Source organism: Crocodylus porosus, unplaced genomic scaffold, assembly GCF_001723895.1.
Source record: "Crocodylus porosus isolate Cpor-Errol unplaced genomic scaffold, CroPor_comp1, whole genome shotgun sequence".
In the NCBI taxonomy this organism is placed as follows: Eukaryota; Metazoa; Chordata; order Crocodylia; family Crocodylidae; genus Crocodylus; species Crocodylus porosus.
In genome coordinates, this window is record NW_017728927.1 from 9343287 (window position 1) to 9358550 (window position 15264).

Genomic DNA, 15264 nt, shown 5'->3' on the forward strand with positions numbered 1-15264 from the left:
TTTCTAAAGCATTTTGAAGGCACTAAAAAGAGATGCTTGTAGAAACCCCGAACGTTATGAAAGGTACCCAGGGACTGGCCTGCAATTGGCATTTGATGTCACATCAAAGGCATTTTTGTCATGCTTGGTGCCACGGACCTCTGCGGGTACTACAGAAGCAGCTTTCAGGCGGCTTGCTTATTTGCATGTAGGCGGGCACCTCGGAAATACTGGTTTTCTGCATTTTTTTAAAGTCTTGTTGTGGGGTTTAACATGGGAGGAAAGAACCCAGTTCTCGGTAGAAGGCCACGTCTGCTGGATTTGTTTAGTCACCATCTAGTTTACTCCCGGCTATTCTGCTTGTTCCTTCTGGTCCCCCTCCTTTGGAAAAGATTCCCAGGAAGCAGCCCAGTTCTTGACGGCTAGGAAGTCTTAGCCTGAGTGCTTAGCGAGGAGCAAGCCTCTCTCTCGTCCCTCTGGAGCAGGTGGTCTGCTTCAGGTTCCCATGTTGCCTCTCCATAAATCACAGGTTTGAATCTTTCCACGCTCTGATTTATAAATACCCTTGAAGTTATTCCAGAAGGTGAGAGGCACATGGCATTAACACATCCGTTACTGAAAGCAGCCTCTTTAAAACCGGTCTGTACAACCTGGAGCGGTAGGATGAGCCGTGCGGGAGTAGCGTACAGATGCATTGCATTAGTCAATAAAAAATACTTTTACAGCAGGGGGTCTCAACCTTTTTACACTCAAGGTCTCCTTTGAAGGGTACTGAGGCACCTCTTGGAAAATCCCAGCTCTTAGCTTTCACTCATGTTTTTTTTGTCTATGGAAAAACAACGGAGCAATTCTTCTGTTGCAAAGAGCTCAGAAAGGCCACAGCGCGTCAGAATGGTTTCGACACTCTGGATTCCTATTTGAAATCTCTTTGAATTATGTGTAGGTAACCATGCTGATCCTGGGTGCCACCCCTAAAAGCATCTCATGGCAGCCACAGCACCCTGGTTGACAATCACTGTTTTATAGGAAAGCGTTATCAATGCCAAGTTTGTCTTCGTTAGACCCTACTTGCCAGTGCTTCTGTGACTCCTGCTTCAGAGAAACCCTCCAGGGGTTCAAGATACAGCGCTGACAAACAGCAAAGCAGCTTCCTACACAAGCTTCAGGAAACTGAGAAGACAAGAAAGCTTTCTAGATTCAACCTGTTATGTGCTCTGGTTACTTTGTAGGGCTGATTGTTCTCTAGGGAGCATGCCACAAACTATTCTCCCATTTAGCAATCAAAAAAAGTCCTAGGTTAGAACGATTCACTAGGTACAAATATTTAGCAGCCTGTTCAAATTCAGGCCAGAGAAGCTGCCATGCAGAAGGAAGGCAAATGATTTTGTGATAAGCTGCCTGGACCCCCAGTTACTTGACGGAGCATCAGTCTTTGGTATCTGAAGTAAAACAGCTTGTGATCAAATAATTGACTGGGAAGGGAGCTCAGAGGCTTCTGATTTTGAGCACTGTTAACTTGGCCATGTTGCCTCTTTTTATGGGATACATCTATGGAGAGAAATATAATGAACTCTGCATTTGACAAGAGCAGTGGGTGGAAAATTAATATTCCCAGCATTGCTGATTAAAGGTAGACAGAGAGGACCTCAAAGCTGGGGTTTCCTGACTTCACAGCGCTTGTTTCTTTTCTTGCGCCTTGCACGAATGATATTTTTCTGTGTTTGTTTTCCTATTTTGAAGGTTATTAAGAAAAAAGGAACCCCTCCGTCCCCCAAAAACAACCAACAAACTAATCAACCCTTGGTCTCGCACACATTTTAAGCTCTGTCTGCTTTAGCCATCACAGTAGCTCATTCTGGAGCCAAGCACCTTTTCAATATAGAGACACCCTACCTGCATCCCGAGACCCAGATTATTCTTTTAATACAGAGCTGTAGCACTGTCTTTCCCAGTCCCAGTTCCAGAAAGACTGAATATGTCTTCGCACGTGGGTCTTTGCCAAACAGATCAGCAAAAACACTCAGAGGACGAGGCTGAAGAGTTTCTAGCTGCAGTCAGGTTTGACTTGGGCAAACCTAGAAATGAGGCATTGGTTTTTGTTCCCTGAGTGTGCTAACTTCAAACTATTACCAGGAGCATAAGCAGGACAGGTGAGTGGGGCACTAGCTTCAGATGCCAACTAAGAGGGGATACCAGAATCCCCTGCCCGCAAGAAGTCTTTGCCACAGAAGGGGCAGCCTGCCCTTCCCAGCCACAGGAGCTGGGCAATGCCCTGCTATGCCAAGCAGTGTATCTAGGGCATTGGGGAAAGGGAGGGGGAAATGGGGAAAATGCAATGATGCTCCCTCCATCCCTGGGTAACCTTTGCCAGAGCAAGCACAGCCCTGCACCCAGTATTTATATGGTCACGGGGCACCAGGGTCAGCTCCCAGGGACTCTGACCATGACTACTGCCACTGGAGCAAACATTGCTACAGCAGCAGCAATGGCAGCCTTAGCCCAGGCAGGTAAGACTTCCCTTCCCCTCACCCATGCCCGCCCCTCCTTCCAGTGGTCGGCCCCTCCCTGCACACTCGGGGAGCTCACAATACCTCCGACTATTATGGTAGTAAACCAGTTCAATTTGGACCTAGATTTCACCTGCTCCATTTCAGCCCTAGGGCTTATTTTGGAAACTGTAACGCAGCAGCAGCAGAGAGGGTGCTTGTCCTCTGCAAATGCGATTCCTCGGTGTCTATCGAGGGAGCACTCCTGTTACACACTATATTGTCTAGCTGAATATTAAGCAGCAATTGACCGCTGCATGTCTTGGCTGCTTGATTTTTCACATTGATACTAGGCTCTGCTAGCACAGTTTGTTTCTAATGAATGGGGGGTCTGTCTTGCATTGCTGCAGGCAGTTTTAATCGGGGTAGAGTATTTCCCAAGAAACCAAGTGCACAGCACAAATTGTCACCATAACAGCCGTGCGAACAGGAGGAAGTTAAGAGCCAGCACAGATTTGACATGTGCCACTAAGGCCTGGTATTGGTTAAGCTATAATAAATAATCTGATTGACCAGTATCTCAAAACTGGCCTCTTTAGAGAGGACACGCTGTTCCTCTAATTCAAAGAGTACTTTAGGGAGAAGGAGCCATCCCAAATCTTTGGAAAGTTTTCTGTTGGCACAAATAAGGGCCAATGGTTGAATAGACAACCAGCCATTGTAGCCGCCAGGAGATGGTTGGCCAACCGGGGAGTGAGATCCCTTTCTATTTAAGAGCATATCGTTGTGGCCGTTGAATTTGAGCCACTGCCAGATTCAGAAAGCGATTGAAGTTCAGCTAAGAAAAGCCCTGGAACGGGTCACCGTTCAGTTGTGGTGATGTTGCGGTGCATTCGTGCGTGTGTTTCGGATACTATAATAAGCCCAGCAGGCTTTAAAATCCCTATCTAATACGGTGGCTTAATGTGGTCAGTGAGTGGGGAAAATCTCTTTTCCAGCCGCGTTCCTGGGAGCGCATTAACCTTGCTTCTTGCTTCACCTGGTGGAGTGGGAAGTCCTCCTTGTGCTGCTTAGAGCAGTGGCAGGTGCTGCATGCATGGCTGCGCTTCGAATGGCCACTCTGGCACTTGTTTTCTCTGCGGCAGAATATTGCTCCGTGGTCTGGAAAAAAAGCGTGCACAAAAGAGTGTTGATACAAAGTTAAATGCAGCTATGTGGATTATATCAGGAACGCTAAAAAGTATGCCACTGCCATGGCGTCCAGTCCTAGCGAACATTGCTCCCCCACAGCTCTGCCGTGATGCTGCATGTGTGAAAGAATACCATAAGGCCATTGGTAACCCAAACCTCCCAATCAACAAAGACATCACCACGCCACCATCGGATAACGTTCAGATCTAGAAAACCTTTCTGGAAATACGCCTAGAAGATCTGTGATGGTAACAAGAGCACCAAAGAATGATGGAGGGAAGCCTGGCAAATACCAATCTGCCGCAGAAATACATCATCAGCGACCCTACGATCCCCCAGCTGGGACTTGGCCTACCGAGAAAGATTTGGTCCTCCCTGCATCGCAGCCAGACACTTCATGGAAAATGTGGACACCTACTCCATAAGTGGCGAATCAAAGAGAGTCCAGGTTGCAATAGTGGTGTGATTTTTTTTTCAGATGGTGTAACATATTGTGATCAACTGCCCAATTAGATCATGTAATGGTGATTTAAAATCAGTCCACACAGCTACCCCTGAAGCAGTAGAATGGTTATCAAATTTAGATATTAATCTATGAATGTTATAATCCTAAAACATCATACAAAAAAAAGACGAAGAGGAGGTATGGCATCCAGGATGCTGAGGAAGATACTAGATGGCTCCATTCAAGGAGAAAGCAACGGCCTCACCCACATACAGGATATCTTCTTCCAAAGGACTTGGGAACAGCTGGCAGAGGCCTAGGAAGATACATGGAGCAAGTATGTTCAAGGGCAAGAGTGGAAGGGGTAAATTAAAGCCTGGGGGAAACTGAAGCTTTGATAAAAGCAGGACAGCTTGACAGCCTAATGGTGCTAGGCCCAGAAGCTTGCAGAAGAGAGAGGGGAAAGGCCCCCAGGCAAGTCCAGGGTCAATTCTTCGCTGATCTTTGTAGCTGTCCCAAACAGTCATGGTGAAACTCCCCTGGGAGCCTCATGCTGTCAAGAGGGCTCCCAGTGGCAGCAACGGTTCACCACGGTGGGATTCACGTTAGGTGCAGACTTCCCCGAGAAGGGCTGTGCAGATGGGTAAATGCCAGGTGCATGCAAGGAGACTGGAAGTAGCACCCTGCCGTCACTGATGGCAAGCTGTGTGGGGGGAGGAAGGTGAGGGGGCTTGAGCGGGGCAGGACTTGATTTTCTCTTTCATGAGGCTTGTTCTGATCTGCTTGGGGATGTGAAGGAAGGCGGCACGATAGAGCGGCAAAGTGATGCAAGACATGCCAGGAGGGCGACTCGTGTTCCCGCACAAGCTACAAACACCTGGTGGTTCTCTGCCCCTTGGCAGATTGATAACCAGCGTTTTCCAGCAGACATTTTTTTGCACTCAGGGTGCCAGTCACAGCAGCCCCGCATTTCTCACATGGGACAGGCTGAGCTTGTAGACAGTATGTGAAAGGAGGGGGTGAGAAAAAGGAACCGTAAATGAAAGAAAATAGAGGCAGAGTCTGCAGGATCTCGTAGTCTGTCCGAGCGGTTACGGCGTGGCTGTAGCAACAGTCTTACTGGCTGTTACCCACAGCACAGAGGATCCCCCTCCAAAACTCAGAGACCACCACACCAGCAAGAGATGCGTACAGTCCCACCAAATCCACGCATCCCTCTCCTGCCATAATTATCTTGTGCAAATGTTTGCTTGCACGTCTGCAGTCGCACCACAGTCGAAGAGCGAGCTTGTTCTAGCAACTGCTTTCTCTGTGGGAGCCCCAAAGACTTTGCCTTTTTGTCTCCTGCTAAATGTAATTGGAGTTTTAGTCCTGTTTTGAATGTGGAAGAACGTGGGCAGTTGACTTCGGCAGTGACCTTCGGGAAATGGAGCTGTTGAGCTGGAGGCTCCTGGTTCATCGGCGCGTAGTGGTTTGTTTGCAGCAAGCACCTTGTTACGAGCTGGCTCACACAGATGAGAGCAGATTTCTTAGATTTTGCAGCTGAAGTGGATTAAAAATTCGTAGAACATTTCATCCATGAAAGGTAATTAGTTTTGTTTTATGAATATGTAAAGCACGTCGCTTGTAAGTACGGGAGTGAAGTCTCAAGTGAGTTATTAGAACTTGCTTTATTCGTGTACTACAGCATTAGCCATCAAGGGCTGATGGATACCAAGTGGGGCTCAGACGCACCAGCCGCTTCTTTACCACTAGCTGTTTGAACAGCCTCCAAGGGCAGCTGGTCCTGACCTGAGCATTCAGCCAAGACCTTTCAATGAGCTGCTAGCCCAGGCTCTGTGCATGGACTGCTCGCTCTCCTTAAAGCTTTTCAAGTCCTTGGGCTGCTAACCTCTCGCACTCGGAAAATCGTAGCTGGAACGCAAGTCCTGATGTGAAGTGGAATCCTCTTCCCTTGCCCTTGCCTCGTGGCTGCAGCTCTGTGGTCTTAAGACTCCTTGTTCTTATGTTCCTGTCTGCGTGTTACCAGCCCATAAAGATGTGTGTCCTCTTCTATTATAAACCAGCTTGTTTAAGTGGTTTTCACTTGGGCATCCTATACAATTTTGAGGGTAAATGGAGTTCCTGGGTGCCTTTACGTGTGCAGTGAGGCTGCTCCAACATGCCGTAATTACAGCATGTCGGAGCAGGCTCGATTAACCGAGTCTGCTGGAGGGTGCCGATTACCGTACTCCAGCGTTTTGTGTATTAGCATCGCCATGCTGGAAAATGCTGGTGGGGTGACTTAGCTAAAGCTCATTTGACGGGCTTCAGTTAAAGTGCCCCTGCTGCCATTTTTCAGCGTGGGGATGCTGATATATGAGATGCTCTGGGCGCTTTAATTAGACCAGCTCTCGGAGCAACCCCCCATTCCCGGAGCACGTGTACAAACGCTGCATTTGTATACTACCTATAAGAGAGTTATGCATAAAAAAGATCCACTCCTCCTCTGATATTTTGTGCAGACAGATATTGGAAGCTTAGTACCACTTTTCACAAATAGGAGAGCTGCGTGAGCATGAACGAAGCACTTGTCTTGAGTTCATTGACACTTTCTTGTGGGTTGCTGCGGCTTGTCCTGCTTGGTGAGCATGCAATTCTGGTGATAAAGGTGCTTTTGGGAACAATCAGCATTACACGTTTCTTAAGAATAACAGCACTTTGTTAGAAACTTGTCTTATATACCCAGGTCTTTCTTTCTTGCTAGCAGATGATTTCATGCAGTCAGTCTTGTGGGGGAAATGGGCTTCATTCACCCCTTTAAGTACCTGTAGTGTTTTCAGTTAGCACTAGGAAGTCCATGCTTCCATAATTTGAGGTGTCTGATAGATCATGCAAAGCAGATTGCAAACTAAAAAAAGAAATTATATGTGCAATCTTTGGCTGGAGTATGTAGGATTTGGACTTCAGATTGCCAAACTGCATGATGATGATTACTGTGCTGGTTTGTGAAACAGCTGCCTTGCTTGTGGTTGCAGGGAGGAGTGAATGTTGACTGATGCAGTGCAATGGAAGGGGGTGACTAATCCAAGATCAGCAGTGTTCTTAAACAGTTCTTCACCCCTAATCACAGAGCCAGAATCATAAAATCATAGAAAATGAGGGTTGGAAGGGACCTCAGGAGATTACATCTGGTCCAACCCATCAGCCCCAACTAGATCATCCCAGCCAAGGCTTGATTGTTTAACGGGTCTTAAAAACTTCCAATGGTCCTAATAAGTTACAACACAGACAGTCATACCCAAGAGGAACAGCTCTGCTTTGCATCCAGGAGGTTTTAATGTATGCTTTTGTCCTTTCCATCCTCAAAAGAAAGATGGGCACTCAGGATATGGTAATACCAGATTACTGGACACGGTGCTCAGAGGTTTGCAACAGGACATATTTTTGTCTAAGCTGGTGATACATCACTACAAAGACCTGGATTATAGCAGAGGGTGCAATTTATCCTGGGAAAATTTTACTCCATCAGTCTGTGTGATATACTGAGCAAGGATTAGTCTCTGATATAAGAACATGCAGTAAAAACCGATGTTTGCATTGGTCCAAAAAGATAAAGCTTATCTATTAGCCAAACACACAGCATTTTCTGAGGGAAGGCTTCATCTCTACTCATGTCTGACACGAGCTGGATTTTGCCACGTGATGACAAAGCTACAGCCCCTTCTATAAAACACACAAAACTTTCAGTACTTCAGGTTCATGGCGGGGCAGGGCATCTTGCATAGGTCACTGCTCAAAGAGGCGATGCAGCTTCTCAGCACGGTGGATTCTGCTTTTAGATTTGCTAGTTCAAAGAAATGCCTCTGAATTTTGCAAGTGGCTGGATGTGACCAGGAACCAGTTTCCTTTGACCTAATTCTGAAGGACAGCTATTTACGGTGCCAGGGTCAGCGCGTTAGCTGTTACGAGCGTACAGCCTGTAAGCAATCGGAAGCAAGGCATTGCCCGGAATGAGTGAGAATCCACTGGGCTTTGCGGGGGCTTAGGAAAGCAAAGCCCTCCTGCTTCTTTCCACGTGGAGAGAGGGATGCATGCATACACGTGCTGTGTCTGCCCTTGGTGACACACGCCGGCTCTAGCAGTATCTCCCGGCAGGCGGGCAGTTGCAGAGAAGTCAGAACCGCGTTGCTCTGCTTGGGGTCTAGATCCCAGTTTCCATCATGATGGCTTAACTGCATTGCACCAAGCTGGCCTGGAAGGACTTGTTCTGAATGACCTCTTTGGGGTGCCTGGCGCTACAATTCAGCTTTTCTTGGGAGCATGGGCTTCAAGTTTAGCAGCAGTTGGGCTTTATGAGTAACTGCCTGTGCTAGAAATCGCTGCAGTATTAATCAGAGAACCTGTATTTAAGTCCAGGACCCTTCCCTTTCCAAATGAATTGCTGTACCTCCTACCACAACTGCAAGTGCCTTCCTAGTATTTAAAGATAGAGCTCGCCACCGTCTCTTCCTCTCCAGTAGGAAAGCAGCTTGCTGGGTTTTCTTGCTGTCCACGTGGATGTTATCCTCACACACTTCTCCGGAGGGGTGAAATCTCTGGCTGTTCTTATTTCAAGTGCCAGAGTTTCACTGTGCAGATCCAGTTCCTGGGCAGGTTCTGTCTCCTGCGTGCATGAGCCTCACCCTTTCTCAACTGTTTGGTTGTTTCATTGGGAGACTGCATGGGTGGAGGCCACAGCTCTGAAGGAGCCATCGACTGATCTCCAGTTAATAGTATTCAAAGCCAGCAATGTAACTAGGTAGGGTGACAGGGCAATTACCCCAGTCACTGACTCAGGAGGGGCAAAAACTAGTTACTGTTGGCAGTTGCACAGTTGCCGCCATGTCACTGGCACGATCACAGCTGCAACTGGAAGTCACTGCTGCCTCTGGGTCCTGCATTCAGTAGGGAGTCAGTGCAGAGGATGAAGCATGTAGGTGATGAGTGGTGTCAACTAGAGCAGTAGTTTTCAGCCTGGGGTCTGCCAACCCCTGGAGATATGCAGACTGTGTCTAAGGGGTCTGCAAAAGATGACTATGATCAATCAGAAGTAGGTGAATACCCACACTTAAAATGCAAAAGGGTCCACACCTCCATTTGAAATTTCCAAAGGGTTCCTCACCTCCATTTGAAATTTTTTAGGGGTCCACAAATGAAAAAAAGGTTGAAGACCACTAACTAGAGCATTCAGTCCTAGATATAACTTTAGTGATTGACCAGCTGTTCCAGATGCCTGCATCACTGAGGCCTGGTCCTTGCTTTTTCTGTCCCAAGGAAGGATAAATGCTCAGTGTTAGGGCTGGCTGCCTACTGATCAAGCACAGAGTTCATTCAGCCCTTAGTGAAGGCAGCCTCCTTCACCTCTCACACCTATGGTATTAAGAAATTTCTAGGCACGCAGAAGGGGTTGTGTGCAAAGGGCTTTCTTTCTGAAGACATCTTTATGGTTGGAGCCAGATCTGAGAGCAGAGGCCCTGCTGCTAAGCACCTGACAAGGTCTGAGCCTGCCTATTTTGATGTGGGAGGATTCCTGATTTATTTTCCACTGAAACTGCAGTCATAATGCAGGTGATGGTTAGTTATGTGATGTTACTGTCATTATTTAATTTGATATGCAGTGAATCCACTTTGCGTCCTGTCCTTAATGGCTGTCACGGACTCCACATACCGAAACAGCTGTTTTGGTCTGCCCACGAGATGAATTTCAGCAGACGGTTAAGCAGTCCCCTTACAGATTTCGCTGTACTCCTGTTGCAGGAATGCTGAAATGTAACTGCAGCACACTTGGAGATCCTTTTCAAAAAGCACAACAGCCTCGCACTGCTTGTCACAGCGCATTGTTTCTCTGTCATCACAGCCTAGTAGCGCATGGTGAACGGTTTGGAGAATTTCTGGCGTTGGGGTGCTGATCTTCAAAGAAAGGAATCGGACTGTTCATTAGAGAAAATGACTGTTCCCCATTGGATTTGAACAGGCTGCTTCCAAACTCTGCGTCTTCGCTAAGTACTTCACATTTTATTCAGCCTTTGGTAATTCGGGTTTTCAGCTGAGATAATGGGTCAACCACAGACTGCCTGTTCATTTATTCAGCACCATGATCGGTCTGTAAAGCATCAGGCACAACCACAGCCTGATCGCAAAGAGCTTTTAACCTAAGCCTAGCTTGCACTTGACAAAGGAGAGAGGTGCATGGGGGGGAGGACCAAGGTCACAGCAGCCCCACGCAAATGGCCTTCATCTGTGATGTCTTGCAATCCAGTTTGAGCCGGCTCATTCAAGGTAGCTCATCCATTTTTCTCTGGAAATGCTGAGCTCAGTGGTTTAGGAGCAGGGCAGGGTGAGGAACATCAAGAAGGAAGTCTGTGTAGCAAGAGAGCTAAGTGGAAAATGGTGTTTGTCTAGCAAAGAACCCAGCATCCTTTATGACAGACTCATTGGAAGAGTTCAACACTGAGCTATAAATTCAGAACGATGGTTCATTTTAAAAGGAGCACTTGGATCATAAAGGAAAATGCCCTGTGGGCTGCAGCAGCATAGTACTTTGTGACTATCTTTTTTAAAAAAAAAAAGCTAGTTTAAGGTCAGGACTAAGATACCATGAAACAAACCAGTTCTTCTAGTACGTCTTCGGCTTTCCTGGTGTTTCTGTGATGACTGTGCTCGTGAAACCTTCAGCGACCTCTCCCAGACGGGTTATATGAGCACAGAGCTGAGGATGGAAAGTTTTCTGGGTGGAGGAGTTCTTTATCTTCTCCTGGGGTTAGCTCAGGGGTGGGCACAGTCCGGCCTGCGAGCCAGATTGGGCCCATGGCAGACTCCATTTCCCAGCGGCCCCTGTCCATGTTGCTACAGCAAATTTCCATGGAGACCCCAGCAGTGGTGGGACTGTCACACGATGGGGCCAGAGTTTTCATGTGGACTGTCCCCAGCAGCGCTGTTAGGGCACATGGCTGGATGGGGAGCTGCTCCTGGGCTGGGAACTTGTGGCAGTGACAATGTGGTCTGGAGCCCCAGCAGAACGGCGATCCACTGCCCGCACGTCCCAGGCAAGGGCACGCAGCAGCGGATCACAGCTCTGCCCTGGCTCTGCACCATGCTATCACTGCTGCAGGATCACAGCCCGGCCCTGGAGCAGCTCCCTGCCCTGCCAGTGCTGCTGGGGCCAGGCTCCATGGAAACCCTGGTCCTGTGCTGTTGCTGTGGCCCTGCCACTGCTGGGGTCTCCATGGAAACCAGATACAGTAACATGGGCAGGGGCTGCTGGGAGATGGAGTCCGGTCACTGGCTGGCTCTGCTGTTTTGCCCACCCCTGGGTTAGCTTCTCTACATTGGAGCCAGAAGCAACTTCAGGAGATCATCTGATCCAGCCCCCTGCTCAACCAAGATCCCAGAAAGCCTTAGTTTGGTCCATGCTGCCAAGCATTGCACAGCTGGCCATAACTGGCAGCCTTTGCTCATGGGAAGACTCAACTGAAGGGAAGAGATAGCAAGAACCCGCTCATATTGTAGCTGGCTTTATCCACTGCTGTGTGTTACAACCAAGAGTGAAAATTATGCTATTCTGAGGTCTCACAGTTAATTAAACCTGTCCTGGATCCCTTCATTAAAGTGCTGCTGGAAACAAAGACCACTGATGACAGGATAAAGTTTTTAGACCTGCAGCCCTGTAGCTACCAGCAGTAGAAATCAGCGCCTTCTCATTGTTTGAATGCCTAAAAGTCATCGAACGTCTTGGTTCCTGGGAACCTGGGGATGGTTTGAAGTGAGATCTGAATTGGTTTCTCCCTTCTCCCCCATTTGCATTTTTCTTGCACACGTAGGTGTTGTGATTGGGCATAAGTGTCCAGAATCGCTCGATGAGCATGGCGAGATTCTGCACGTACAAAGATGCTGTGGGTTTTCCACGTTACCCAGCACTAATGTCAGACTAAAGATCTGCTTTGCAAAGACATTCTGGTCTTCACGCTAGGGTCAACGCACATGTAAATACATCCCTCCCTCCCTTTTTGCAGGTGGGTTATATTTTGGGCAGGACTGAACATTTTCAAGCGCTGCCCGATAGGATCACTTTCACCTCCCTTTCCAGCTGCTGCCTGGCGCCTACTGTGGGTGAGCCTTGGGACCAAGAGGAGCATCGTTCAGAGTGCTCTCTAGCCCAGTCGGGGCTACTGTGACCATTCAGCTAGTGCAGGGGTCCACAGTATGCAGACAAGATCCTGCATCTGCAAAAACTTGGCATCTCAGTCCAGTTCTTATCACGAGTGTTTCTCGGACTTGCCGCAGCAGCCAGCATTTTTATTGGCAACTTAAGCGGAGGGAGCAGAGGTCAAGTATGGAGACCTGAACAAGCCCTTATACTCATCAGTAGCATCTTTCCAGCTGTCTACGGGCAGAGCAGTGAAGGGGAAGCTTTCCTTGCTGCTGTCTGAGCTGTGTCTGACCCAAGGGAAATGGAGAAGGTTGTTTCTCCAGGAATGTCAGCAGCACTGAAACGGAGCCTTAGACCGGAAGTCCTCCAGGCTGAGCAGGAAAGGGTTTTGGGTTATGCAATAGGTGACCTCTGGTACACTCCCTGTCAGCTCTTATTTGTTAATAGGATGCTGCTGAGCAGGGTTTGAAATAAGGCAGGGCTCAGCCTGAAGGAGAAGCAGCTTTCTGTCTTTGCAGTTCAGCACAAGAACACTCCCAGCTCCTCCTGCTGTATGGGCACATCACGGAGACATCTCCCATGCCAGACTGGGATGGGCGAGCAGGGGCTTGGCTTGGAGGGGGTGTGCACAGAGCCATGTGCCTGAGAGACCTTTGCTGAGCTGTGCTCTGACTGCTACAGAACGGGCAGGGCTGGGCCTGCTCCTAACCCTCAACTAACGTTACCTGCCAGAGGGCAGAGGGTTAAACAGCTTTTCCGAGATGCCAGTGGCAGAGTGGGATTGGAAATCCAGCGTTTCTGAGTTCTCTGTGCTATGACATCTAACATGTGGCAGTGACAAGAGCTGCAGAGAACAGGTGTTACCAACTGCAAACTGGCACAGGTTGCCTTCCCTGGGCCGGGGCATGGGAGACTGATGCTGGCCCCAGATGCTGTCTGTGTGCCATGCAGTCAAAGCATCTCATAAAACAGGGATGGCCAACCTGTAGCATGGGCAGCTGTGCGCGTGGCATGCAGCAGATCGGGGAAGGAGCAGTGAACACAGTGGCAGATAGGGCAGGAAGCAGATTGGAGTGGCACTTGGGGAGGCTTAATTTGTGGTGCACCTGCCCAAAAGGTTGCCCCCCACCATCATGAAGGATTCCATTTACCTCTGCCCCTTTCTTTTCCCTGTCCTGGCTGTCACATGAACCTCCCAAATAACTTCTTAGAGGGCTGCTGGCTATGCCTAAGGCCTGTGCAGGCATTTGCCAGTCAGGATGTGCTGCAGCGCTCTCAGGATGGTGGGCGTATAGCTGCTTTCCCGGGGTAGCACCCACAGGTGCACTCCTGCAGGGAAAGCATGCCATTCTCAGGTTTCTGGTCCCTGCAGTAGGTTTGGGAAGCAGACGGGCCCTGCCAGTGCTACCAAGCAAACTGTTTCTTGCCCTGTTTGAGGGGAAGTCCCAGGTCCGTGCATAGCTCTCACCTACTGACCTTCCCAGCCTTTAAAAGCATCTTTAACATTGCTAGTAAGATTCTGCAGTTTTCCATATGGCAGCCAGGGAGTCCCTTCCCCAGAGAGCCGTTCTGCAGAGGATGGCGAGTTTATACCAGGCAGCGGTTTGATGGCGTGATTTGGGAATTGGGAATCTGTCCCGGAGGATTAGAGGCACTTGGGACCATGACTACTGTTAATACTGCTTCAGTTGCAGCATGCATGAGACCGTAACTCACTGTGAGGACAGCGGTGTAAGGGCTGGGATGTAAGCGGCCTGGAGGAACAGGGGGTAGACTAGTATCTGAGCCAGCAAGGAATCTAAATCCGGGCTAAGGCTGTGCAAAAGGGTTTGGACCGAGAAGTCCGAGTCAATTCCTAATCGGTAGTTATGTCCAGACAGTGCCAGAGATCAGGAGATAGGGAGTCCAGAACACGTGGGAGCAGGAGCAAAGTATGGGCGTCCAAGGCAGGGTGTCAGGCATGGAGCAGAAAAGCCTGAATGAAGGGCCTGGGCTCACATACTAGACTCAGGTCTACTCTGCAGCCCCTGAGCTCAACCCTTGCCTCTTGTACCACTCTGATGCCAGGTGGTCCGTCCGGGTGAGAGGGCCGATCACCTTCTAATAAGTGGTTTCACAACCATCAGCTGTGTCCAAGCAGTACGTGCACTTCGGGTAAGCCATCGCTAACTATCAAATCTGACCCATCTCCATGTGCTGGGGACCGGGGCACACTGCGACTCTGGAAACCCTGTAGCCACAGAAGGAAAGACCATGCCTTTAGCCCAGGGGGTTTCTCCCGTGGGCCATTAGATCTTCTCCCCAAAGGCACTAAGATGTTCTCACGCTGTCCGTGCCCTGACGTCAGCTCTCCAGTTCAGTCCTGACTATGATTTCTTTAAAAAATCCTCTGGGAAAATGCTGCCCTCATACAAGGCTGTGGCAGCAGCCAGATCCTTTATGGGCTTGGAATAAATATTTGGGCTGAGATTCATCTTGGCAAAATGCCTGCGTGATGCTGGCACGTGGCTGAGAATCTTAGAGTCCTCTGAAAACTGTCCTCTGTGTGGTGAGCCATCTCTGTTTGCATTGCAGCAGGTTAGAAAGAGCGAGCGAGGGTAACAGCAGCATGAGCCAGGTGATACTTTTTTCTAGGCCAGGGTGAAGAAAATAGATAATTGTTTTGGCCTGTTGACAAGTTTGAGTCCCAGCCCTACCTGTACCTCTCTTTTCACGCTTTGGCCATTTAGCTGGTGCATTATGTGATTCAGGGCTTCTCCTGTGTGCATGAGAGAGAGATGATCACAGATGTAATTTTTAATTCTTAAAAAAACTGGCACAAGGGGCACCGATCCTGGAAGGCATCAGCATCTAGCGTGTGTCTCTGCTTTAGAGGAAAGAAGAACACAAGCTTTTTGTGTCTTCCCCGTCCTTTGCCCAGTGGGTGCCCCACATTTACTGCCCTGTCCATTGTGGCCAAGGGGTTAAGTGGTTGAAAGAAAGGCTTGCAAATG

General features: G+C 48.8%; 1 protein-coding gene across 5 annotated transcripts in view; it reads left to right on the forward strand.

The window, feature by feature from the left end:
* TOM1L2 (target of myb1 like 2 membrane trafficking protein) overlaps positions 1-15264 on the forward strand; it is a 60211-nt gene that overhangs the window by 4717 nt on the left and 40230 nt on the right. The window lies entirely within an intron of this gene.